The following is a 25296-nucleotide window of genomic DNA, read 5'->3' on the forward strand; positions in this document are numbered from 1 at the left end:
GAACACTGTGATCAACCGGAGAAGAGTTTGAGGCAGTAGCTATGAGATGATTCCCTCATGGGTTGGGCTTAGTAACCAAAACATTTTAATAGCCATTTTGTTATGGACCTAAGCCTCCAAGTTCAGATCCACATTTCCCCCAAGTTCAGGGGCGCTCTGCTGTGGGGTTTTGGTTCTGATCCACACAGCCAATGTTTGCAATAATACCCCTCATTCCAGTGTTAGCAAGTGGAGCTAGTCAGGCATTTTCCAATGAACCGGTTTTATCTGAAAATGCTGATTCATCCCAACCCAAAACAGCTGGTGGGAAAGGGTCCATTTCAACTTTTGTTTTTCAACTTGAGAAAAATTTCGGCAAAAAATAGTTTCAAAACATTTTCAAAATGAGCAATTCTGGGTATTTTTAATTGAAAAATGGTCTCATTTAGAAACAAACTAATCAGAATAAAAAACATGTTTTTTAAACAGTCTGAATTGAAATGAAACATTTTGATTGACCTGAACCGACTTTTCTTTGGTTCATGAAAATTTTCCAGATTTTACCTTTCATCCCGATTAGGGACAGGAAAATTTTCCAATATCTCAAAAACATTCCTGGGGCAGTAAACTCGCTCCATGCCCACTCTATCAGCCAGGTCCTTTTTAGTTGCTTGAAAGCCCGTGGCCCTCTAGCTCCTGCTGGAAAGCACGTGTAACCCCTGTATAGTTCACATAAGAAATGCACTCCCTGCCGTTTGGTAGTGCTTCTGATTCATGGTTTTCCTGGGGCAACCTGGATTACCTGTTTGACATGTGACATTAGGTGACTGCCTGGAGGGAGCTGTTTGGAGCGGCTGGGATTGGGTCACTCCAGCTCTCCCACAGCTGTTCCTAACTTCCCAGCTGCATCTGCTGTCACTGCCCCTTCCTGGCGCTGCGTGTGTCACTCTGGGACAAGGATGAGGGTAGAAACCCAGCCATGCTGTTTATAAAGTATAGTGTCCAGTGAGTGTTGTGTTCAGGGCCGGCTCCAGCCACCGGCACAGGAAGCAGGTGCTTGGGGAAGCCAATGGAAAGGGGCGGCACATCCAGGTTTTCGGTGGCAATTCGGCAGCGGGTCCCTCAGTCCCTCTCGGAGTGAAGGACCAGCTGCCAAAGAATGAATCTCTTTTAGGGTTTGTCGACAATGCAAAAAAATGCTGCGTTCTTACCTAGGGTTAGCTAGCTCGGGTTAAAAAAGCAGCAAAGACCGAGTGACTCGAGTTAGCTCCTCTCCTCTCCTTTACAAGCATGTAGTGGAGCCTGGGGATGAACGCGAGCTGCTAAGCCAAGTTTTAACTCCTTGTTTTGGCAGTGTAAACATACTCTCTGCCTTTCTTGTCCATCCAATGATACTAAAACTCCCCTGTGGCCCCAGGGGGCTGAAATGCTTTAATCACTGAATAGTTGTAATGTGCTTGAGGATGAAAGGAACTCTAAGGATTATTAGCTCTCCGAATATAGAAAGCAGTTATCCCTGGCCCCCTGTAGAACCTCTGGACTAAAGTCCAGGACAAATGCACTGAAATTAGATGCACTGAGTTTTCAAGTTCCCAGCTGACAGACAATGAATACTGAGTCCCACCAACTGGTCTTTTCATGCAACTACAAGATTGTGTCAGCTTCTTTCTACAGCAAAGAGCATGCTAGATTTACAAGTAATGCAACAGCTCCCCCTGCTGGAATAAATTGGCAGCCACAGTGGAATTTAAAACCAGATTAACCTCTGCAGAATTAAAGCCATGGGGCCTAGGGTTTGTGTATGACTGCAAGACGTGAACAGAGACCTATGGATGACCAAGGTTCCTCTCCCTGGTTGGGTAACCCAGCCTGATTGTCCAAGGGCAAAGGATAGGCGTAATCATTTAAAACAATGTATTTTCTGCTTTGTCACCAGGCCATTTCCAGCCCATTGAGATGGAAAATGGCTGATGAACTGGTAAATCCCAGTTGTAATCTTGACAGTGGGAGCCGGACTATGCTGTACTCCTGCCCCTCCACTGTAGAGCTCACCTCCCCATGTCCCTGTGGCTTCTTCCACGTTGCCCTTGTGCAGGGAATGCTCTTGCCAGGCGCATCTGCAAGGACCTTACCTGCTCTGCAGCAGGGTCCCTCGGGAAGACTGACCTACAGCCTCGCCAAAGCTAAGAGCTCCCTAATTTAGCTGAATTTAACATTATTTTGCCAGGATGTGGCCCAGACGCCCCTTGACAACTCTGCTGATGGATTCTAACCCTCCCCCCAACCTCTGCCTGTTTGTCTCTTGGTCTGTGAGCTCCGTGAGTCGGACTGTGAGCACTCCCATTGAGTCACACTAGAGAGCTGGAATAGAGCTTGGCTCAGGACATCAAATTCCAGTCCAGATCTGGATTTGGAATGCTCCAAAGTTGGAGAGGGTTGGGTTCAGCTCCTTATAGGGGTTGGGTTCACCTCCTTGTCTGGAACCAGGGCCGGCTCTAGGCACCAGCAAAACAAGCTGATGCTTGGGGCGGCACATTTTTAGGGGCCCCTGCCGCCCCTAAAAATGTGCCCTGGCCACCCTAGCTCACCTCTGCTGCTGCCGCTCGCGTGCCGCTGCTCACCCTCCCTCCCAGGCTCTCAAACCTGGGAGGGAGGGCGAGATCCCGAGCGGCCGCGGCACGCAAAACAGCTGATTCGCGAGCCGCTGCTCCCCCTCCCTCCCAGGCTCTCAAACCTGGAAGGGAGGGGGAGACTCTGAGTGGCCAAGGCGCGCGCGCCGCTTCTCCCCCTCCCTCCTAGGCTTGAGAGCCTGGGGGGAGGAGGCAGGGCTGGGGATTTGGGGAAGGGGCGGAGTTGAGGCGGGGCAGGGGGTGGGGTAAGAAAAAAATGGGGGGGGGGGCGGCCAAAATTGTTTTTGCTTGGGGCGGCAAAAATCCTAAAGCCGGCCCTGTCTGGAACTGAAGGGAGGGGTTTGGAACGCTCCTAAATTCAGGGCTGTTCAGATCTGGAGTTTACTTTGGGCCTGTGTCTGTTTATTTAGATTTGCACAAGTATTAAATGCGGCCACTATCCCTACACTCTCGGTGCCCTTAATAACGTCAAAAGTACACCACAAATAATATCCTAAGGATAGCATTACTTAGCAATAGTCAAGATAGCCCATTCCCAATGACCCAGGCAACTTAAAAACTCAAATACCGCCCCTCCCCTGCCCTCTTCCAGTAGGGACTATCACACAGAGCTTCTGTGAGCTGTGATAATCTAAATAATGACAATTCAACCAGCCAATCACTCCTCCCACTTCCAAACATCTGGGTAAAAAGATGAGCTTTGCACCAGATCTTTTGTCCACTCTGGAGTTTATAAGTAAACAAAGGAAATACCCAAGAGCTGTTGCTTTACATTGTTCTTAGCTGCTGATCACATAAACTGAGCGTTGTTGTTAAGGTCCCTGTGGATTTTACGGAGGGCATGAGAGAAAAGCATTTTGTTGTGGTTGCAAAATCATCCACTGTTCTATTTTAGCCAGAACAGCTTAGAGGGCACAGGGCCAGAGGGTGTCAATTCGGAGGCATTACAGAGCTAATGGGATATCTCAGCACCAGAGGGCAGGGCAGAGGCAGGGTCCTGGGAAGGAGGGCATGGGATGGGGAGGTAGGAAGCACTGGCTAGGAGCTGCCAGAAAGGTCAGTGGCCTGCCGGGAACACAAAGGTGCCCATGAACACTGGGATCTTTCAAGAAACAAGGCACCAGATTCCTGGGAAAGGAGAAAAGGAAACAAGAGGGGCAGCCTCCACTAGGCCAAATACGGAGTCAAGAAACTCCCTTCCCACACCAAGATGGCTCTTCAGACAGCTAGTCAATATCAGTGATCAGCCTCTTATTCGGGGCCTCTGGGATCACTGAGCTTTGCGATTCCAGTAACAATCTGATCCTGTAATATCTGATCCTTTACAGCAATGCATTTCAACCTCTTTTCATGTGCAGACCCCTAACCATTTTCGACTGGAGGTGCGGGCCCCTTTGCAAATCTTAGACATAGTCTGCGGACTCCAAAGGGTCTGCGGACTCCAGGTTGAAAAGCCGCTACTTTAGAGTGCTAGACAGACACTCGCTTTCCTCTCTTTCACCAAAACGGCTGGTTCAGCAATTACTTTCCCAGGCCTGGCAGAAAAGCCAGGTGTGTGTGAAAACCTACAGGTGAGGGAGCCTTGAGGCTGAGCTCGTCAACAAACCCAAACCACAGCAGCTCGGGAGCCCCGCGCCCCACCTCTGGATCTTACAGCAAGAGTAGGAACTAAATGGTCTCGGCGTTTCCACCCAGCGGGATTGCCCTCCGGTGGGAAGGCATTTCCGAGCTCCCCAGACAGGCTGCAATAAGTAGAGCAATGATGTGGTGTGGCCGGGAGGAGGTTGTGCCGGTCTGACAGTAGCACAGAATTCTGAGTGCTCATCAGGAGATGAGTGTGATCCTGTCGCAGGATCCCAGCAAACACCTGCTGTCCTTGGGTCACGTGTCAGAGGGCAGCAGATACATGGCACAACTCCTGCAAGGCTACGTGAGACCCACCTGTTCCCATGCACTGTTATGGGCCTGGCACTCTCTAGTTCCAAACCAGGTCGTGTTGGTATCTTCCCTGGAGTCTCAGCACTAGGGTATCAAAGAGCCTGGCTGTGGAGCACAGGCACAGGGGTCTGACAACTGGGTCAGCGTGGCTGGGTGGCCAGGCATTAAAACTGTGCCGAGTTACCCCTTCAAACACCCGAGCGCAGTGCAGGCCTCCGAGTGGTGTCAGCGTCACTCCAGCCTGCCGCAAGCACCATCAGCCTCTACTTTACTCTAGAATCTGGACTTTTACAGTGGCCACCCATCGAGCCTCATGCTGCACACATGGGCAGCAGACTGGAGTGGCTACGGACAGATCCTGCTCCCCTTATCTACTTATGTTGAAGCTCAGGAAAGAACCAGCAGAGTCTATACTGCATTGTAATCCCAGGTCTGCGGGACCCAGGCTCGTGGACTCCGTGTTTCCAAGCCTGCACTTGAGTGTCCACACTGCATTGTAAACCTGGGCTTACAAGTGCTGGACCTGGGTATCACAGCCGTGCTAACGCGTCCGCATATGGCACTACGCAGCCCTTCTGACTCGGGTCTGTGGCTTGAACTGCGTCCAGACTGCAGAATGACAGGGCTTGGACCCAAGTCGCAGCCGGACTCAGGTTCTTACCCACCCCCCAGCAGGGTCCTAGGATCTGGGCCCTGAGTGCTTGCAGACCAACTCAGACTGATTTGTGTGTGGACAGAAGGGGGGCATGGGCCCATACCTGAGTCAGAGCCTGGGCTTAGTGTGTAGTATAGACGGGATTTTGGCTCTGAAGTCGCCATAAACTGAACAGCTGTCTGTCTCCTCCCCCTCTTGGTAAGGTTTGCTTTTGGTGCATTGCCCATCTTCCCCCAAATAAAAAAGATTCTGCTGCCAATGCAATTTAAAGCAGTTCTCTGGCTTAGGTCACAGGAGGAGCTCAGGGTTTCTAACTGCTAACTAGTTACACACATGTTAGACAGACTCCCTGACTGCAAGGAAGCACCAGTGACTCCTAACAATTCCTAGCTCTTACCTAGCGCTTTTCATTTGGAAAGCAACTTTATCCCCGTTTTACAGGTGGGGAAACTGAGGCAGAGGGCAGTGAAATGACTTGCCTAAGGTCAAATAACAATCCAGTAGCAGAGCTGGGGACAGAACCCAGGTCCCTGCACCGTACTCTACCCATTAGGCAACACTGCCTTCTCTGATTTGTATGCATGACTCGTAAGTCAGCTGGAGAGTTCACATGTGCTAATTGCATGTCAGAGGCTACTGGGAATAACAAACTCCTTTTGGAGAGGCTGTTTGTGAAAGCAGTGTGCAGGCCAGTCTGGGGCACACCCCTCTGTAAATACACTGCCCTTCCAGACAGAAACCGATTCAGGCTGTGTCCTTCAGCCCAATAGTAAAAAACACCTGCACCTTCTTCCAGTGGTGCCCTGCTGTGGGAATCAAAGGTCAGTGCAGGGCTCAAATGCTTTCCCTGTGCCTAGGATTGGGAACCTGAGTTCTTATACTGAGCTCACACTTGCAAATCAAGCAAAATTCCACTCAAGTCAATGGGCACAATCCAGTGTAAGTGAAGGAGAACCATGCTCCATGCAGCCGGCTTTATAAACGATGTTTAACTTTCTCACCAATGTCCAGGCTCTGCCCTAGCCTGTGTGGGTCCCTAACTGGCATGGCTGCATTGGACTCAAACTTCTGGGAGAGCTCTGCCAGCAGCCAGAGCCATAGGGAGGGCAAAGGGGCTCTGAGAATACGGAAGTAAAATGCTGCGAGGCAATCGTCACTGAAATTCCCTTGCAAGAAGTCCCCTCCGGGGGCCTGTACTGCAGGGGCTGACACGCAGGGCTGTTACTACATGGGAAATGTGAAAGATGAAATAGAAACTTCAGGGTTAAAAAATGAACCAAGCTTTGCCCACAGAGCTGCACTCCCTGATCTGCTTCTCCTGAATCCAAACATCCCCTCTTCCGCCCCACCAGTCCCTAGCCGTTATTTCGACCCATTCTTACAACAAATGATCAGGGGTTTATCTGCAGTTTCCTTTACTTACTACTGCTCGGTTACTGACTTCCCACTTGTGCAGAGCCATCCCAGCATGCAACGTGCTGGAGGCATCATGAGAGGCACTAAGTTGGGCCCGACATGGCATCTGGCAGCCTGTGGGAAAGTTGGCTCCTTGGTTCTCCCTTCGCCAAGCCACCCAGTTACAAAGTCATGTTGGAAAACCCCAGCGCAGGCTCTGTTGGGATACCTGCCACTGTGCCAGATTGGATTGGAAACTCTGCATTTGTGCAGCCTTGAGTTGTCAGCACATCAGCTGCACAAGTTAACCAGGATGGGGGCTGGCCAGTACTTGGAAGGGACAAGGGAGCCTTCCCAAGGGAAATCAGGGGCCCGATCAGAGTATCCCCTGTTGCTGAAAGGGGAAATTACTGCAGAAAGCCTGTTGGGCTCATGGAGGGTGGTGTGCTTCTGTCTCAGGGGTGAGGTGATTTGCTCACCTTGGAGAACTATAGAGAAGCTCAGGATCTCCTGTGGCTGATCTCTCCAGGCATGGACCTCAGGAGAACACTGCAGCTCTGTTAGTCTTTAAGGTGCCACCGGACTCCATGTTGTTTTTGTGGATACAGACTAACATGGCTACCCCCTGATACTGCCGCTCTGAGACAGTAGCTGCTCTGCTCCTGGAAGGTCCATCTTTGAAATTAGATATAAAACTGGGGTCCTGACAACTTGTGCTCTTTGCAGATGTCCTGGCCAAATCCCAGTTTAGGTAAGGCCAGGCTGCCTACTAAACTATCCCCTGCAGGTCCAGCTGGGGCTTCACTTCCTGTCCTAAACTGTTGTGCGTTGCTGAGTGCTGGTGTATGGCCGAGGGCTGATGCATTCCACCCCCAGAGGTGGCTGCATTTCAACAGCGGGGGAAGTGTCTGTAGTTGATTAATGCTTTGGGAGGAAGTGTGCGCTATGAACACAGCATTCTGAGGATTTTTAAAGACTTCCCCCATTTGTCAGTCCCTATCTTCGCTCAGAGTGTAGATGTCTTTCTGGAAGATCGTGAGTACATGGTGGATACTGATGGGAATGTTTCAATGCCCTGCTCTAGGAGAGCAGGCACAGAGGGGGGAAAAAGCACATTTCACCTGCCAACTTTATCTTCTGTGTTGCCGTGAAAGAAATTCCACAGAGGCGCGTGGGTGACCGAACTCCATGGGCCAAATTCAGCTCTGGCTTAACCCTGAGGTGGCAGGAGTTTCACCCACTCGCTCCAGGCTGAGTGTGACCCAGTTAACAATGAGCTTTGCATGCTCAGGGCTTGAGTCTGATCTCACATTGATGTAGATCTGGACCAATGCCTGTGAAATCCTTGACGTTACCCTGGTATGAGTCGAGATCACAATTACACCCAAAAAGTTCCACATGTGCCTCTGTAGGTGTGTTTTGCCTGCTTGCTTCCAGGTGTTCCCCCCCACACCCACTCACAGCAGCTGTGGCCAATTGGCCATAAACAGAAGGGCTTAGCACTCCACCCCCAGGGTGGAGAGGAGCTAGAATGGAAATGCTTGCCCTGCTGTCTGTAGCCAGAAAGCCACTGATTTGTAAGTGACAAGAGAAGTCTCCTGGGGATCTGTTGTGTGCTAGTTTAGGCCAGTGGAGGGCAGGATGTGTTTTATTTTTTCTATTTAAGACAAGTTGTTGCCTGCAATTAACAAAGCAGCTTTGCCTACCGCAGGGAGAACCAGGCGCTCCAGAGGCTTGTGTGTAATAGTCTCTGCACTGAATCACTGTGTGCTTTAAAACAGTTACTGAGTGAATGTGCATCATTGCCTCTTGGAGATCAGAAGCTGTTTAGGGAAGGGGCTGTCCTTTGCTCTGTATCTGTACAGTGCCCGGTACAAGGGGGAGCTGACTTGGTTGAGGCCTCCAGGGTTAGTAAATATATTTTAGGATCCTGCCTGAAAATCTCTTGTAACAAATTAGGTAAGGTGGATTCCTATCACTGCCCTCAGCTGGAGAGAATCAGACCAGTGCTGTGGCATAGGGCATAGACTGCTAATAACAGAGATTCTCCTTTAGTGAAGTGCTAGGGGCTTGTTCTTTTGCCCTTGGCTCTACGTCACCACAGCCCGCGGTCAATGAGTTACTTAAAACTCCTGCGTGGGCATTCCTACAGTGACGTTAGCAGACAAAGGGACCTGCTCTATGTCTTGACTGCTGGATGGGTTTTGGTCTCTCCTACAAAGACGAGCCTATAACAACGCTGCTGGCATTCCCAAACAGAGAGTCTAGTCAAGCGTTTTAATGGCGGGCACAGGGGATGCTGTGCACATTCCGGCCTGCTGAAGCCTGTGTTAGGGATAAATAGCTCCCAGACCTGTGATTTGCCAGCTGAGAAGTCCCACAGTCTTTCACAGGCGTCTCCTGTTTTGTAGCGTTGTGTGGGAGACAGCCCCTTGGCGTCAGTGCCTACTAAAGGAGGCAGGCTGAGAGTAAGGCACCATGGCAGCGAATGGGATGCCCCTGGGGGATTTGGTTGGGGCTTTGGCCCATGAAAACTTGCAGGCATCACAACGTTCCCAAGAGCAGTGCTGGAATGAAACACGAGGCTCGGGGCGTATCGTCTGGGAGACTGGGCCCTGCTGCTGTTCCCAAGAGGCTTTGTCAGGTGGCAAAGGGCTTTGAAGTGGAGTGGGGGAGGTGGGTTATGAAATATGTTCCTTTGGGAAGAAGCAAGGTATCCAGCCGTATCATGTAAACATACTAGACCTGGCCGAGCAGGGGTAGGGTCAGGCTTCAGCTACCCCGAGCACAGCCCTGTGCACCTGCGGCAGTGTGCGCAAAGCTCCCAAATATTGGAGGGGGGTTGTGTTGTGACAGGGACTCTGCCTGGTCCCATACACCAGGGATTTTACTCCCCTCACCATCAGGGCCAGGGGTTGGAGATGTCACCCCATCATGGTACAATGACTTTTACACTTTTTTCTTTTTAATAGTGCAGGTTGCCCCCCAACTATTCACATTACAGGCTCTTCTGGGGCTATAACATCCCAGCATGCACCATGCTGTGGCATCGCAGTCCCATATGTTGTTTTCCTGGCATACTCACAGAGAAGTTAGATAAAAGCGTAAAATAGTCTTACTGGAACATAACAGGACTCTATTTTTTAGAACTCAGAACGATAACACCCAAGAATCCAAAAAACAGAGAGAGACAAAGCAGGCTGCTCCCTATAACAGAGAAGTATAACTCCCCGCACCTTACTCTAGGCTGGCTCTCTGCAGGCTGGCTCCAATGCACCCTAGCTGGCAAGCAGGAACAGGAAACGCCTTACACATTCAAGTGATAACTGTGTTAAAATAATAAGCTTTGGCTATGGAGCCCTGCTGCAGCATGGAGCTGGCCAGTGGGTAGGCAGGGAGGTTGGGTTTGATTATATGGTGCGGTTTGCTCAGCTAGTTCATTGAAACCAGGACTCTGATTTCAAAATGCTCAGGAGCCGGCCAATGCAGGTTCCCACTGATTGTTCTAATAAATCGGGGGGCGGGGGGGTGGGCGGAGGAGGAAGTTTTCAAACTGTTGACACTGGATCAGATATTTGACTTAATGACGTTTGAGCCAAATCCTGGTCCCTTGCACCTGTGTTTCGGTCCTGCAAAGCACGTAGGCACGTGAATAGTCCCATTGACTTCAACGAGACATGTGGACTTCAAGTTAAGTACATGCTTCAGTGCTTTGCTGGAGCAGGGCCCTGATCCCCGCCACTGTGGCAAGGGGTGGAGCATCGGTGTAGCCGCCCCAGGCCTGCTGAGCCCACCCCGCCTCTGAGAATTTGGTCACTGAATCTGCATAGATGCTGACCTACTGGCCATGCCTCTTCTGCCTCCCTGACCTGTCCCCAATACCGCTCCACACGCTGCTGAGGAACGCGCTGCCATGCAGCTCAGGGGTTGGGAGTCCCTGGCACTCCCTCTCTCTGATCTGTCCCTCCACCCCTCATCGCTACAGCAGAACCAGAACGATGCTGCTTTGGGGGGCTTATGCACCTAGGCAGTCGGGTGCAGCATGTGCCTCTAACGCACTAGCTAAGCACTAATTCCGAGGGTTCAAGGCCTGCTGGGTGGCGCCGATCGCCCAAGGTGCTGTGGCTGCTAATCCACAGGCAACGTTCGTCACCAAGCTCATTATTGCCGATATCAACTGAAAATGGAATAATAATTAAGAGACTCCAGTGTGTGGTCTTCCGCTGGGGCGCAACGTCAGCAGGTGTGTGCAGAGCTTCCTAGCAATGAACCAGCCTGGGCATTAGCTTGAGTCATCAATCTAGTTAGCTTGCAATGACTGGCCCGGCGTGGTTGGCTTTGAGCAAGGACCCCAAAACAGGGTGGGCAAAGCCGGGAGCGGGACGGTGTGGTGGAGGGAGTGAGGAGGAGCTGTTGGGTTAGATGGTGTGGGTGATTAATGCTGGATGTGTTTTACAGTGGCTAATAAATCCATTGAGAGGCACAAAGAACGGAGGGCAATTTATGGTGCTGGGAGCGCATCTTGCTAGGGTGGGTCTGTAAGAAACACATCCTATCTTTCACTGACAAGTGATCTAAATCAGGCGAATTAGCAAACACCCATTGCAGCAGCAATAACAGGGCCTTAGTGGCTGATAATGTTGAGGCATCGGAATCCACATGCACAAATACTGTCTGTTTCTCTGTCCCCCTGTGGACCTGTAGTTGGTACAGTCTAACAGCTGTTAGTCATGTAGTGAAGGCACCGAAGTGGGACGCAGGAGAGCTGGGATCAGTTCTTAACTCTGCCACAGACTCCCAGTGTGACTTTGCACAAGTCATTTAATTGCTCAGTGCCTCAGTTTCCCATCTCATAATACTTCCCTGCATGCCAGGGGTGTTGTGGGGAGAAATTCCCTGACGCATGTGATGTGTTTGGATACTACAGTGGTGGGCTCACGCAAGTACCTGGATAGTTCTGGGAGCCTGTGTGGAATAAGTTCATTGTGGATGAGTGGCCACATCACATGGGGACGCTGCCCACACAGGTGTCTGGCAGAGAGGACAAGTCCTAGGGCGGGCCTGCGTGAGCCAGGCAGGAAAGCCCCAACCAGCCCCTGCTCAGGGAAGACTTGAGTCTCACTCCAGCCTTGATCACAAACAGAGGCAGGGTGTGGTGAGAACGGGCCTCTACTATTACCCTTCCCAGAGTGAGCCTTGATTCCTGACCTACTCACCCTGCCCTGCATTGTCTTCAAGCTGTTATTGTTTGTGTTTGGAATGGTGATTTATGTGAAGACAATGACCCTGGGTGTGCGGGATACAGCACGGAGAAGGAAGGAGGGAAAAGCAAATAGCCAAGCATGCAAAATTGCCCCGGGGACAGATATCAAATTATCGCACAGGGGCATCATGAAAACGTGGCTCCTGCCCTGCAGCTTGAGAGATTAATAGCCCTTGTCATTTAATGCCATTGCACATGCTATTCTTATTCATTTCCCTGCTTCCTCCTTCCTATGAAACCCTGGCTAATTGCCCCACAGCAGTGAGTGCCACAGGTTAATTACACGCCATGGCATCCAAAAAGATTTGCTTCACGTTGGCTGCAATGTGGGAGCCGCTTTGACAAAACAGATTGACTGGAGTTAGGAAAGAACAACCCCCCCCCCCAGTTCACTCAGAACCTTCCTATGTCAACTGAGGCTGGGGGCCATCATCCAGATCTTTGCCCGTATGCCCGACGGAATCTTCCTACATGTCCCAGTAACGTTGTTTTCCATTCCAGGCCTGGAACCAGAAATGCTGCGAGCCAGGCCAGCCTCTCCCTGTGTTTCTGGCTGTGAGTGGAAGCAGCTCCCCTTTGGCAGGGGGATAAGGGACGAACAGCCCTGCCGGCCAGAAGTTCCTGGCGGGATCTGGGGATTTGCCCACTGAAGAAGATCCTTGACCCTTGTGTGGAGAAGAAGGTCTAGCAGCCTGATACCAAGCACCCCTTCCACCAGGTAAGGGGAGCCAGAATGTGCTGGAGGGGATGTGGGGGGGAGTTGAAGGGCTGAGGCTGCAGAAAGGAGGGTTTTGCAGGGTGCTCAATAGCACCTGATAATGGGGACAGGATACGTCTGGATTTGTTCCTTAAGCCCTGATCCTGAGTTCCAGGTAGCCAAGCCCCAGATACAGGCAGACCCCCATTAAAGTACGAGGGGTGCAAGAAGCATGTTGCAGGATGGAGGCCTTAGACTGTAGGCTCCTTTGGGCAGATCCTCAGCCGGTGCAAACTGTCACAGCTCCACTGGCTGCAATAGATCAATGCCAATGTTACACCAGGTGAAGATCTGTCCCCAGAGCACGTTGCTGGCACTTGAATAACAAGAGTGCTCGTCCAACCGGAGCACACAGCCTCCAAGCCTTCAGAGAGAGCCGCCCACTGCTAATCTGGGCATGTACAACATTGCTTTGGTTCCATTCCATTGACCTTATTGTGTTTAAGTAGCGGAGCCTGACTTTATCGAGTGGCATTTAGCAAAGCTGTGACCTGTGTGTGACGAAAACTCTGCAGACGTGGCTTCTTGCTGCTTTTAAGTACAACACTTTTCTAGTGCTGCGTCCGGTCTAAGTTTTAATGCCTGGAGCCATGGAGCTTCCCCCTCTTCTCCTGGGAGAATATTGCCCAACCTGATCCATCTCACTTCCTGATATTCAGCCTAAATTCCCCCTCTATTAATTTCCTCCCACTCTAAGTTATGCTCCCTGGTATCACCCTCAGTAATTCCTCTCTGTCTCTGGTGTTAACACCCTTTAAGGACTAGCAGGTGGCTGTGTCTCCTTTTAGTCACTGCTTTTGCAAGAGAGATGGGAGTGAAGTAAGAGACCAAGATACAGGTGCTTAGAGAGGTGGTGGAAGAACCTAGACGGGATAGCAAAGTGCTCCAGGTACTGGGAAAAAACCTCCTTGGTAAAACCCTCAGCCGGCCAGTCTGGAGGTCCCTCTACACTGACACAAATGAACCAAAAGCCTGGCACTGGGCCAGATGGTGATTTCAGTCACTAGGGTAAATCCAGAGTGACTCTGCCTTCACTGGAGGAGCAGGATTGGCAGCCCATGGAAACAGGATCAATCCCCCCTTCGCCTTGAGTGCGTTACTCTGGATTTCCACTTGCATGACTGAGATCAGATGCTGGCCCCATGAGCTTTCATTTATCCCAATGAAATGTGGCTAGTTAACGCTTTAACTCTCCTGGCTGTTGCCTGTTTCTCCATACCTGCGACAAATAGATAATGGCAGGCCAGGTGGCGATGATGTTCTTGAGCAGAGCACCCCCGTGTGGGGAGTCTCTGAATGAAACTGACCATCCTTGCAAACTCCTGGAAAACTCTATCGCAGAATCAGCGACCCCTTGGAGTCATTAATACCTGAGCAAAATGGCTGGGAAACACTAGCAAATCAGAACCCTCTCACTCCCATCCCAGGCAGGGTTTTAAACTCACTTTGCACATGTAAATAGCTACACGTGGTGCAGGGCAATGGAGAATCAGGCCCTGAGATCCTGATTCTCACCTCATTCGGGTGTAAGTCAGGAGGAACGCCACTGCAGTCCATGCAGTTACCCCAGCACCGGGGTCAACGAGAGGCATAACAGACCGTTTTAGCATGTCTTGTTCCATAACAGAGCTAGCGAATGCACCTGTCAGTGAGTCGGCAACCTCCCCGCCTGAGTTAAGGAAGGACACCTCCAACAGCAACAATAAAGATAAAAAGGAGGAGAAACCTCCTGTTTCACTGACCTTGCTCCATCACTGGCTTCCCAAGTGTCTTGTGGCTCAGTTGCTATGATTGTGAGGAACCTGCTGTGGCGCGTGGTTCAGACACAGCCTGGGAATAAGGAGGAGGAACGGGTGTCAGGTCTTCAATCCCAGTCAACCAGAAGATCCAGAAACCTGCTTGAGGAGTAGCAGCGAGGCACCAGGCAGGTAGAGCAAAGGGACCCAGAAGAGAATTAGCTTTGACAGATGCTGGTATATCACCCTTGCTCTTTACTAAGGTCCCTGCCTTCCTCTGAAGCATTGCTCCGCCCCCTAGTGTGTGAATAATGCCTGTTGCTGAAGCTCTAATCCCTGGCTCTGCCACTGACTCACTCTGTGACCTTGGGCAAGTCCCATGACCTCCCTGCACCTTGATTACCCCATCTGCAAAATGGAGAACAATTCTTACCTTACGGGATACTGTGTAATTCGCTAATGTGTTTTACAGCATTCTGCAAAGTGCTGGGAACTGGCTTCTGCTCTCGTGTATGGTCAGGCAACCCCGGTGGACTTGCACGGTGTAACTGAGGGAAGAATTTGGCTCTTGGCGCTTTGAAAGTGCTATGAAAACACAACAGCTCTGAGGTTGCTGAGAGTAGAATTTTGCCCAGTGTTCATTCATGTTTGTTCACTGTGCGTACACCTGCTAAGGGGCTTGCGTGCTCAGCATAACAGATTTGGGGGCCTGGACTGCAGGGATCCTATGTCCATCTCAGGCTCTCGTTCATGAAATCAGAGGTTTCTGTCTGGTTTGCATCAGCTGGCAGTTAGCCACTGACTAGGAACACATTGACAAAACCAACTCGTTTTGCCTGCAGGCTGGATGAGCAAAAAGGCGTCCCTTCTGCTAACATGTTTTGAATGTATATGCCATAATCGTAAAGGGGGAAAGTGCTCTCCAGTCATGCTGCTCTTGCATCGGCCTTCCTCTTTCCCCATGTGTTGCAGTGAATTCCTTACATCATGCTGTCTCTGCCTGTCAGGAAGCTAGAGCCCAAAGACCTGCCTGCCCGATGCCCCAGTGGTGCGCTTTGTGCACTGAGATCTGGAAGAGGTGTTGTGGGTTTTTAGACGCAGACGGAGGTTTGTCTTGGCTGGTCCCAGTGCTCCCTCTCCACCTCCGGCTGCCTAGGAGCCGCCTCAAGCCTCTCTCATATGGGTTCTTTTTCTTCTTCCACCAACTTCCATCACCTCCGGCTTTGTTGCAAGCAGCCGAATGGAGCTGCAAAGCCAGGGGAAGAAAGAAAGAGCTCCTGGCCTCCCAGGGGGATGGGGAGCACGTGTTGTCTCCTTCCACCTCCATGTGTTACCCCAACCCAGGTGCATGGGGTGAGTGAGAGCTGGGGGGACTGCCAGATGGGGCAGTGATGGGGGGGAGGGGAGAAAGGAGGAATGGGAGGGAGAGCAAAGCTGGGGGCGGGGGAGGATTTGCTAGAAGTGCAGGATGGCAGGAGGGGGCCGGTGAGGGATTGCAAGGGAATGGAGGAAGGAGGAAGAGAAAATTAGGTAAGCCCAAGGGATATTGTTCTTCTAGGGACTTTCCCCCCAATGAATACCAGTGGAGAACTGGAGATAAGGATGGGAAGAAGGACAGAGAGACGGACGATGACTGGCCCAGACGGAATCCGGCCTCTGATGTAATTTGGTCTTGCTGCATGTACCTCTTCCTGATACTGCTCATTCCTTACGTCATGTGGCCACAATTAACAGCTTAATAGGATGTAGATTCCCACGGTTGCATCCAGGGGGGGTGGTGGATAAGACTCAGAAGGTGTCTGGCTTGATACTATGGTGTTTGATTTGCCTTGCACAATGGGAGGGGGGGAGGAGGATGTTATCTCAGCAAGATCCTTTGATCTGCCCTTAATCTGGCAGGAGCAAACCAAATGGCAAGGAAAGCATCAACAGAGGAAAGCAGGGCTGGCTTCTAATGGGAAATGAGGAGATGTGGACCCTAAGGATAGTCTCAGCCTAGGCTCCAGCTCTCTCCACCCAGGAAGTGGCTTCTGTCTTCTGCATGAGTGGTCCTGGGGCTCTCCCCATGCTGCTGCTGCCCTTCAGCTGGGGAGCCCCTGCCTCTCCCAGGATGCCACTGTCCCTGGTAGGGTGGCACCCAACTGGAATTTACGATGGGCCTAATGCTGCAGCCAGGCCCCTGGCTTCTGCTCCAGATGGGAAATTCTATGGCAGCTGAATTTTTATGTATTAAACTACTGACTTAGGTTACTTAAATATGGGAGTGACTGATACCCACGGCACGGTGCCCCTTGTGCTGTTGAGTTTGACAGACGAGTTTGTTCATGCTGTTTGCAACCTTTCCGTTTTCAACGCGCTGCCTAGTTCCGTAGTGGCGGCACATAGCTGAGTCACAGAAGTGGTCCAGGGAGGGATGCTGGAGGTTTTGGCCCCTGGGGAGGTGCAGGAGTGTGGAGTACACTGGACTCTGTTTTGGAAGCCTTTTTGCCTCTTTGTGGATCAGTGAAAACAAACAGAGGGCTTGGTTGTCTCCCCAATAGAGCTCCGACTAAGCAGCGAAGCTCAGAACCGCGTGGGTTTCTGGTTCCAGTTTGTCCCTACTTCTTGGTTTAAAAGAAAAACTTTTTATTTAATTCTTGTCGGCAATAGCAGGACAAACGGCTGGTCGGAGGCGACGAGAGGCTGCGTCCCAGCCGAGCGCCCCCTAAGGGTCCACAATTGTGCGGGCAACCTCCCCATCAGTGCTTAAAGGGAAGTGGTTAAAAATAAAGACACATTCCGCTGTCGGGCAATAGGTTGAACTACCAGCCGGTGGACAGCCGTAGCTGGAGAGATGTGACATCCCTGGATGGGAGCCCTGCTCTGGCCGGCACGGTCACAGTGATTGGATGGCAGCTTGCGTGGGGAGTGGGCAGGTTGGTCATGCATCAGGAGGAAAAGAAAGGGAGAGATGGATGGGGCTTGGGTGTGAAGGTCAAAATCTAAAACTCCATCAAGTCCTGTAGGATCCTACTCCAGCATCCTGCAAATCTGCCCTCAAGCCTGGGGATGAAGCCTGCCAGCTCTCGCTCCTTTATGCTCCTTAGCTAGGCAAGGTGCTACCTGTGTTGAAGATTGTTCTGCCTGCACCCTCCCCCTGTGCTTTTCCTCCAGGCCCAAAAAGACAAGGGGACCAGGGTTTGCCAAAGGTATCAACCAGTGACCCCAAGAGCGTGTGTCTGAGCAGAGGGCTGCTAATCCGAGCCCCAGGGGACATAAGGGACTTTCAGCTCTTGAATTCCTGCTGCTCCCGAGGTTAGTGGGAGGAGCTGCCCGTGCCACGTAGACTGGACAGACCAGTGCGGTGTATTTCCACTGACTGCCCAGGGGATGAAACCAAACCTGAGCAGAGGAGCCATGGGTTCTCCTCCCACTGCAGCAGCACAACGCCTGGCTTATGTAAGAAGGTTACATAATTTGGCTTGAGCAATGTCGAGCCATCCTGGGTGATTAGCAGCTGTGTGGCCCTAGTGTTTGTGGCGAGTGCTCTGATGCCACTGCAGGATGACTCCTCGGGTAACGAGCTGAGCGATATCCACCTGTGCTGGGCATTGCCTGTGTGAGCGATAAACCCCGACAGAGGGCGTGGGCCCCTTGCATGTTGGTGTGCTTCTCCGGCGTGCCGCAAGGCAAGCGGTTCAACCTGAGCTCTGTGCCAATGACGTAGTGGCATGAGCCGGGGTGCTGGTAGGTTAAAGCAGTCGTGCAGAATTAAACCAGCCGAGGAGCAAAATCAACTCACCTGCCTTTTCCAAGGTGAGAGAATGAATAAACAATTCGGATTTGACTCAGCCATCCAAACACATTATGTACCCGTGGCCTGCGGGTGACAAGAATTCTGCACGGCAGGAGTACCTTGTCTATTTTAGTCTTTCTCTATGGGGTGGATCTACAGCTCAGTGAAGCCCCTGGAAGGACTCCCCTTGACTTCAGTGGGCTTTGGCTCATGTATGGATGCCCAGTCCAACCCCCATTAAAATCCAGGGAAAGACATCCATTGGCTTTGGTGGGAGTGGGGTCAGTTGCTCTACCCAGCAAAACCATTCAAAAAGACAGAAAATAACATCTGGCCTAGTGTCCAAGGCATAGACTGGGACTAAGCAGCCCTGGGTTCTAGCCCAGGCTCTGCCACTGGCCTGGCGGGTGACCCTGGGCAAGTCACGGCCCCACTCTGTGCTTCAGTTTCCCCATTGTAAAATGGGGATAATAATGCTTAAGCTTTTTTGTAAAGTGCTTTAAGATCTATGGATGAAAAGTGCTGTATTAGAGCCAGGTATTATTATTATTTGTGTGTGTGTAACCCACCCACCCCCGCCTTCCTTTAATGTTAATTTGCATCCTTTCTATGTTTGTGTTGAAGAACCATTGATTACCTGTCTAATCTACATGGCCTTTGTTGATGGTCAATTTCTACAGAGAGGGAAAGAGCCTGTATTTTGTGCTAAGAGCCCCCTATCAAGTAATTGTTCCCTATGTAGCTACTATTAGATTGTAATCAAGTCACCCTTAACTTACGACTCCTGCAGTTTCCACTGCTCTCATCCTAAAAGTATTGTTCAGTGTTCCTGTGAGCGGTTAATCAGTTGTCGTGTTTCACCCCAGGGGTGGCGGCATTTCAGGGGTGGGCACAGTGATTTCTGTGTATGGTTTGTACAGTGATTTAAGTTCGCAAAGTGCTTTGAGGTCCCTCAGGAGATAAGCTGCTATAGAAATGTAAGATCATCCTCATGATCGGAATCTAATTCTTTGACTTCAGTGGGCTTTGGATCAGGCCCTTAAAGAGGATAAATCCAACTCTCCCTGTGATTCCAGATCTCCTTTGTCTCCTTGGACGACCGAGATTCTTGGTCCCTTTTTCCTAGGATTTTATCTCCCAGCATGCCTAGGACTCGGATGGATTTTCTGGATGGTCCATCTGCTGCCAGCGTCCGGTTATCCATCAGCTCTTTAGCAAACGCATTCTGTGGTGCAGCACCCAGCTTCCCGGTGTTTGTAGTTCAGGTTCCACAGCTTCCGAACCATTCGGCCCTCCACCAAGGTTAACCACAAGGACATACTCCCTGTTGTGTTCCCCAAAGAGAAGCCTGTCCCCCATCTGGTTCCTACCCCTCTGTGCTCCCTGGATTGCCAATTCTCCTGCCACCAAGAGAAGGATTGGCGGAGGGCAGAGGGAATACAGGACAGCCTCCCACCTGAAGGCCTCGACCTGTCTGTGCTGAATTTACTTTTGTATTAGACAGGTCTGTACCTGAGATGGACCAATGCTAGTCTGGGGACTAACCCAGAGAAAGGCACCCAGTGGCAAAGGAATTGTCTGAAAAGAAGCAAAACTCCATCTTGCAGCCAGAGCTCTCCCCAAGACGTCCTCTCAGCCTTGCCCTCGAGTCCTGCTCTCCTGCTGGCTGAGTCCCCAGTCATGCCAGGCCACTGGCCACGGACCCCTGTGACAGAAGCATGTGCTTTTCACAGAGGCTGACAGGTGCCATCTCCCTCCAGTTGGAATTTCGCCCCTAATGTCGCCCTAGCAAGAAGAAATGGATTTGGAAGCCCCCACAGCTGCCCAGAGGGTTGATGGCAATTGAAAATGTGCTATAAGAACAGGCTGCGCTGGATTTTCTGCAAAGCCAAGCACCCGCTAATCCCGCTGATTTGCACTGGAGTTAAGGGGCCTCTGGCAATCAGGCCTTTAAGACCTGGGCAGCAAGGGAAAGAAGAATTGGTTGCTATTTGAATGGGATTTGTTCTTTAGGCTACTGGGGCAAAGCAGGAAGTAAACATCCTTATTTTATGCATTGGGTTTTCTCCCCTTCATCGTTCCCAGCATCTCCTGCCCAGACTTTAGGGGGGCCACATGAATCTCTGGGCCAAGGAGGAGCTCTTGAGTTCCCATAGAATTATTTGAAGGGATCTGGGTAGGTCACACTCCTGTAGCTCTGAAGACCCTTGATGACATTTGGAGCTCACGGAAGTCAAGGGGAATCTTGTCATTGACGTCAGCGGGGCTAGGCTTTCACTCCCTGTTCCAACATGATTCCACAGGGCACTCGCGCTTGATCAATGACACTGTAAAAAAGAGACGCCCCGTCCCTGTCTGATCTTCATGGTGCAGCCTCGTACAGAGCGGCAGGGTATTTTAATTGGGTCCCAATTATCTCAATCAACACTTGGTATAGAGTTCATAGATCATCTGTAATGGGCCTTGTGGGGTAACATTCCACCCTCCAATAAGAGGCCACGCCAGGCACTAAGGGGAAGGCGCAGTGATACACGGACGTGCAATGAAATGCAGCACCATGCACAGAGAACAGAGTGAGCAATCCCTTGAATTCCTGAGGCTGCTTCATTCCCTTCTCCTCTAAAGAGTCTGAGGCTACCACGGGGTATGGAGAATCAGTCCCCGCGATATCGTGAGACCCATCCAAGTGTAACTCGTAAGACTGGTCTGGCCATGAAAATGGGACTGGATGGATGTCCCCATCTCTGCAGCCCAGGGCTACATACACCCTTATCGCAGGCTGCAGCATGCTTTGCTCACTAGTAATTGTGTTCATTCTTCATCTTGAGAGAGAGAAAGAAACTGCCCAATGGTAAAAAAATCAATGAGTGCTCAAGAGCAGGCTCTGAAGAAACTCCCTCAGGAATCTGCTGAGCTGGGTGGCCGCATTTCTCTGGGCCTATAAAGCTAGCTGGACATATGGCCGTGTTACATCACAGCCAGTGCTAGACCCGTGCGGCATGTGATCTAGCACAAGGCTCCCCTTGCTCGTGTGATAAATGTTATGTCCTGACCACTTGGTTGGCAGATTGGCGCCTCCCACAGGTGGCTCTTGCCCATCCCCAGAGGAGATCAGAGACTGGCCCCGTGTTTTCTATTATTTTAATAATAGTCTCTGCCGGGCCATAGCAGTTCTCCTATAACCATCTCACAGGGCTGTGTAAACATTAATTAAGCTTCTCCACAGGGAGGAGGTGAGTATTAGAATCCCTGTTTTATGGATGGGAAACTGAGGCTTAGAGAGGTTAAGTGACTTCTCAAAGGTCATGCATCTGCCTTATCATGTGCCTGTCTAATGCCCCCGTCACAGCAGTTCTCCTGGTGCCTCGTTCACCTGCTATAAACTTTCTAGACCATGCTCCTCCCACAGTGTAGGTTACACCCTGACTTCCATTATTAATTCCTATTTCTTTTTTTTTTTTATTGCATATCCTTCCATCCTTCCCAATTTAGCTTTGTCCTACTTTGCCCTCCCCCCATGTAAACTCAAGTAAGCGGATCTTCACATGATGATCACCCTAATCTTAGTCCATGGGTCCTGGTCCATTATTCCAAAGCAGTGGAAAGTCTCCCACTGATTTCAATGGGCATTGGCTGAGGCCCACACGGGCAGTCAGTTCCTGAGATTGGGGCTAATTCCCAGTATCGATAGGGCCTGAGACTCTAGCTGGAGGATATTCTTGGAGGTGGGAAGGAGGGAATTTGAAGCAAACAAACTAAGATGCTTTTGTGCGTTCGCTTTGTCAAAGGTTAACATATTTGCAAAACTAGTGGCTGTCCTAGTGTGGTCCGTGGCCCAGTGGGGACCTATGGAGGCCTTCCTTTGGTCTTCAGAATGTATGTTGGCAGCAGGGCTAGGGTGGCAAGGAGGAGCAGTGAGTCCATGAGGCTCTCTTAAGACGCAAATGCTGGAGGGTGGCAATGGTGACATCCTGCTTGGCAGTGCTTAATTTGTAATAAAAGAGGTGCCGGGGCTCAAGTAACTTTTTTACTTTCATAACTGATGTGCCAAGCCCAGAGGTGCCGGGGCGAGGAACGGCCTGGCCTAGAGGTGCCGGGGCGAGGAACGGCCTGGCCTAGAGGTGCCGGGGCGAGGAACGGCCTGGCCTAGAGGTGCCGGGGCTCAGCCCTGGCAAACCCTGGCCCAAATTCAGCACTGCTGCTTTGTGTTTGGCCTTTCCAAACTCTCCTGCTCTTTCTGGGCAGAGGGGAATTCTGAACAGAACTGGCCTGAACAGATTGTCTGAGGGGTTTCTGGTCTTACAGACTAACTGGTTCCCTGAGCCTGGCTGGGCTGGCAAAATGGCTGGTTGATGGCTTGTTCGTTAACCCTTTAATTACCAGTGCTCATTTAAGCTTTCATGTAAAAAGTAACGTTTTGTTTTGTTTTTTTGGATTGTGGTAGCATCTGGAGTAACCCCAGTCACCGCTCTGGACCCCATCAGGCTAAGTACTGTACATACATAACAAAAAGACGGTCTCTGCCCCACAGAGCGTATAGTGTCTAAGTGTGTGATGAGAGACAAGAGGTGGATGCAAAAATGGCAGATTATAGTCCCTTATCCTTTGACAAGAAAGGGAACTTCCAAAACGTTCTACGGCCCACAAAATGTGCTGCTGTGCAGTGTGTACGGCTGAATGGAGCCTTTGGCACAAGAGCATCAGCGGATCCCAGCCGAGGCGGCCGGGCTCTAGTGTCGCTGCAGAGAGACACCAGGAGTTCTTGGGAAGCCCGGGGAAGGAAGATGTTGGCGAAGGGAGGCAGAGAAGCTGGCTGGCTTGGGAGGAGGGAGTCTGGAAGATGAGAGAAGAGAGGCAGCTGTTTTCTGTTCTGGAAGGGCTGGAGGGAATGGCAGAGTGCATGGGCAGCCTGCGGTTCTTTCATACTGCAACAGAAAGGTAAGTACTGGCTACATGATATGTACAAATATGGGGACAGAGGCCTGGATTCCAGATGCAGAGGTGCTCTTTGGCATACAACCAGAGGAATGGCTCAGTGCATTGGTTTTCCACCCCCACTCCCCTGTTTGCTCTTGGCTAGGGTGCTGCCACCACACTCCCATTTCTGGCCTCGGTGCATAGCATAGGCCCAGAGCTAAATTGCTGACGTCCAGCTGAGCCAGAAGGCTCTGCGTGTCCAGGCCTCGCTTAGCTAAACCCCTCCCGTGCCACGGCCCTGGGATTGGGGATATGCACGGCTCAGATCACTGGGGTTTCTGCTGGGCAGCTGGCATGGCAGTGAGGAGCTGCTTTCTCTGCTGTGAGCTTGGGCCAGGCTGCCTGTTGTCCAGGGAGCTGGAAGGTTGCGCTACCCCAGCCGCGCAGGGAGCGAATGGAAGAATGGGGCCAGTGTTGGGAAAATGAGAGCACGGTACGGAGACAAAGGGGAGAGCTGGCTGCTTCCGCCTACTTCTCTATGGGAACCCCGTGGGCATTTCATCTGAACAATGGCCCCTCTGTTGACAAAAGGAGCCAGGATGGGGGTATAAGGGATCCATTTTGCAGGCTGTACGTGGTGATGTTGTAGCCCTGTTGGTCCCAGGATATTAGAGACCAGGTGGGTGAGGTACCAGCTTGTGTCGGTGAGAGAGACCTGCAGACGAGCTCTATGTAAGCTCGAAAGCTTCTCTGTCCCGCCAACAGAAGTTGGTCCAATAAAAGATATGACCTCACCCACCTTCTCTCTTTTGTGTGTGGGCATTTATTTGTTCTTTCAATGTAACCTTACACATATGACGCAGCTATAAAGAGAAGCAACAAATAAAAACAGCAGCTACCGGGTGGGCCAGGCTTATCTGTGACTTTTAGAACTGGGCAAACAGTGGCGAAAGGTATGCACAAACATTTACTCGCAAGTGGAAAACCACCAATTTGCTTTGGTCCTCACCACCCCTCTTATTTGCTGTCTGCGAACTTTCAGACACGCAAGTCTGTGTTTGCAAGAGTGTTTGCAGAAAAAGAGAGTTTCGCCTGAGCGAATAGTCCAGATTTGATCCATGGCATTTTGTGGGTCCTCATTCCTGAGCAGCTCCCAATCTTTAACACACTGTTGCCCGTTTTTGACCCGAGCGGCTAGTCCAAGTTCAGGGCACGGGAGATGTTCTAGTTGGGAGTTGAAATGGATGGAGTCTGGTATTTTCTTTGGTGCCGTCTTGTTTATTTACAAGGAATGTACAAGTCCTGCTGCCCCGAATGCAGGAGGAACAAAGAAGAAAGGTTTAGCTGACAGCCCCATGAGGTCTCGCTGTTGCTTTTTCCAGGGTCGTACTGTGCTCACAGGCTACTGCTTGGTTTTCTTGCTTTTTGCCTCTGCCTCTTGCTCTCTGTGCTGTCTGTCCTCAGTTTCTCTGTGGTCTCTCTCTCTCTCTCTCTCTCACACAAAATTCCCCACAAAACCGTGAGCCTACCCAATGCAGTCCAGGCTCCTGAGTGGGTTCACACAACCCCCATTTGTCTTAGCTGGTGGTGGGGGAACTTCTGATTAACTCATCCTGACAGTTATGTTAATTGCAGGGTGCGTTCACACCCAATCTCAAAGAGGTTTGTGACCCAAGCAGTTACTAGCACCTCCCAGCAGAATAGTATTTGTCCTCACAGCACCCTGTGATGACAGGCTGGGCTATTGCCTCCATTTTAGAGATGGGGGAGCTGAGGCACAGAAAGCGTGACTTGGTCAAGTTCACCCAGGAAGCCTGTGCAGGAAAAATGTAGCCCAGGTCTCCCAAGTCCTTGGCCTAGTGCCATATAACCACGGCAGCCCCCTTGGAGACTGGAGCCACGGGCTGAAATCTGTTTGCACAAAGCATTTGGCAAATCGTTTTGAATAAACAAAGACATTCCTAAAAGCTGAAGTATGATTGAGGATTATCTTCAGTGGTGGCCTAGATATTGTCTACCCAGGTGCCTCTACCCTATCACCTGAAATGACTAGCTGATTATTTGTGAGTAGGCAAAAGAGATTCAAGGATGGTTTCTTTAACCCACAGAGAGCTAAGCTGTCTCTGGTGTTTCAGTAGATAGTTTCTCAACGGGGGCATTATATGTGATGAGAGAGATTTTAAGGGAATGTAATAGCATGGTAAATACATATATGTTCCATTCTATATGCATCCGAAGAAGTGGGCTGTAG

The 25296-nt window shown here is 50.9% G+C and overlaps 1 protein-coding gene across 1 annotated transcript in view; it reads left to right on the forward strand.

Moving 5' to 3' along the window:
- The first annotated feature begins 12523 nt into the window (after positions 1–12523).
- Positions 12524–25296, forward strand: part of FADS6 (fatty acid desaturase 6) — a 48002-nt gene continuing 35229 nt past the window's right edge. Inside the window, exon 1 of the mRNA XM_034790449.1 lies at positions 12524–12578. The gene's annotated coding sequence lies outside the window, so the exon portion shown is untranslated. The remainder of the gene's footprint in view (positions 12579–25296) is intronic.

This window comes from Trachemys scripta, chromosome 14, assembly GCF_013100865.1.
Source record: "Trachemys scripta elegans isolate TJP31775 chromosome 14, CAS_Tse_1.0, whole genome shotgun sequence".
Taxonomy (NCBI): Eukaryota; Metazoa; Chordata; order Testudines; family Emydidae; genus Trachemys; species Trachemys scripta.